The sequence below is a fragment of the Mus pahari genome, chromosome 1, assembly GCF_900095145.1.
Source record: "Mus pahari chromosome 1, PAHARI_EIJ_v1.1, whole genome shotgun sequence".
Taxonomy (NCBI): Eukaryota; Metazoa; Chordata; class Mammalia; order Rodentia; family Muridae; genus Mus; species Mus pahari.
The window spans coordinates 153,196,564-153,198,784 of NC_034590.1; the positions used below are offsets into that span (position 1 = coordinate 153,196,564).

At 43.4% G+C, this 2,221-nt stretch overlaps 1 protein-coding gene across 1 annotated transcript in view; it reads right to left on the reverse strand.

The window, feature by feature from the left end:
- The window catches only part of Arhgap19 (Rho GTPase activating protein 19), a 39,819-nt gene that overhangs the window by 9,494 nt on the left and 28,104 nt on the right, over nucleotides 1-2,221 (reverse strand). The gene's annotated exons all lie outside the window — the stretch shown is intronic.

Sequence of the window (2,221 nt, forward strand, 5' to 3'; positions counted from 1 at the left end):
CTCTGTAGACCAGGCTGGCCTCGAACTCAGAAATCCGCCTGCCTCTGCCTCCCAAGTGCTGGGATTAAAGGCATGCGCCACCACGCCCGGCCCGAGACCCTGCTTTCAGTTCCTTGGCATATACACAGAATGGAAACTGGTAGGTCATAAAGTAATTCTATTGCTGATTTTCTGAGAGATGGTCATACTGTTTTCCCCAACAGCTTTGCCATTTTATATTGCCAGCAGTAGTGTACAGGGTTCTCTGGTTTGTGGACAGGGTCATCCCAGTGGGTATGAGGTTACGTGGTACGGTGGGTAGCTTTACATGTCCCTAACAATGAGTAATGATGAACACCTTATGTCTTTCTTGGTCACATGTCTTAAGAGAAATGTCTATTCTGGTTGTTTCCTGTTTTGTAATGAGCTTGGATTTTCAGCACTATTGAGTTATATAAGTTCCTTCTATATTTGAGACATTATCCCCTAACCAGATACATGACTTACACAAATATTCTCCCCTGATCCACAGGCACCTTTTCACTCCACTGTGGGATAGCAAACCAAACACTTCAGCAAGTGCCATGTCCCAAAGACCACTGGCCCCATCCGTGAGGATAGAGAATGGATTCTAGGCCTCTACAAAGTATAAAAAGAATCAAAATTGCTGGCGGTGGTAGTGCAACATCTTTAATCCCAGCACTCAGGAGGCAGAGGCCAGCAGATCTCTGTGAGTTCAAGGCCACCCTTGAACTGTAGAGAGCAAGTTCTAGGACAGCCAAGGCTATACAGAGAAACCCTGTCTTACAAAAATAAACAAAAAATGATCAAAATTAGGGCTAAATGAAAGTACAACTGCTAATAACTTAAGTTTATGCTGAAATAAAAAGTTACATCAAATAACTTTAAAGTTTTAGTCAAAAGGATCCTTAATATTTATAAATTTACATATTTTAACAATGTTAAAACAATTTCAAAAAGAAAAATAGAACTCAGAATAGAGTTTACCCCTCTGGATTAGCTAACTGTAGTTTAGGCATCGAAATAAACTTGAGGCCCAAGCCACAGACAGAGGGAGCCACGCCTGACACTGCCTGGATGGCCAGGAACCAGAGGGAGCACAACCCAGAAACCCAGGGTAGCACCAAAAAAACAAAACCAATGAAATGGCTCCTAATGATGCTCTGCGATGCTCCTAGATCGCTGCTTACCCCACTTGACATCAGAGGCTTCATCCAGCAACTGATAGAACAGATGCAGAGACCCACAGCCAAATGTTAGGTAAAGTCAGGGAACCCCACAGAAGAGAAGGAAGGATGGTAGGATCTGAGAGGTTGAGAACACAGTCCACAGAATCAACTAAGCAAGGCTCCTAGGGGCTTGTGAAGACTGAAGCAACAAACATGGACCCTATGTGAGTTTGAGTTTGGTCTTCTGTGTACACTTTGTGTTGTGTAGCTTGGTGTTCTTGCAGGACTCCTAACAGTAGGGGTTGGGGGATTTTCCAACTCTTTTGCCTGTGTCTGGGACCCTTTTCCTCGTACTGGGTTGCCTCGTCCAGCCTTAATATGAGAGAGGTGCCAGGTCTTCTTGTAACTTGTTATGCCATATTCAATGGATATCCCTGAGAGACCAGCTCTGTTCTGAAGGGAAACAGAGAAGGAGTGGATCTGGGGAGGGGGAGGTGTAAAGTGGGGGATAGAGACTGGGAGGAGAAATGGAGGTAGTGATGTAACGGATGAGAAAAGAATGCAAAGAAATGTGCACCCCGTGACCTACTGCCACCTGATGGCAGCTCTCACTAACTGCACTAATGTTCAGCAGTCTGCACACTTAGTGACAGAAACAACACTGAAATGTATTTTCTATTTGTTCTAAAAACAAGATTTCTCGACATTTTGATACATGGAAAGAAACAACAGTGAAAATATTAAGTTCACCAAAAATACACGATACCAAAATTCATTGGGAGCATTAGAAAATCCAATGTCCAACAATGTCCCAGCGAGACCCCTGTCCTCAGACCCGGAGGAGGGAAGAGCAGTGCTGCTTCCCCACTACAGCGCTCCTGCAATTTCTTTCTTTCTTTCTTTCTTTCTTTCTTTCTTTCTTTCTTTCTTTCTTTCTTTCTTTCTTTCTTTCTTTCTTTCCTTCCTTTCTAAAGATTTATTTTATTTATATGAGTACACTGTAGCTGTCTTCAGACACACCAGAAGAGGGCATCAGATCCCATTACAGATGG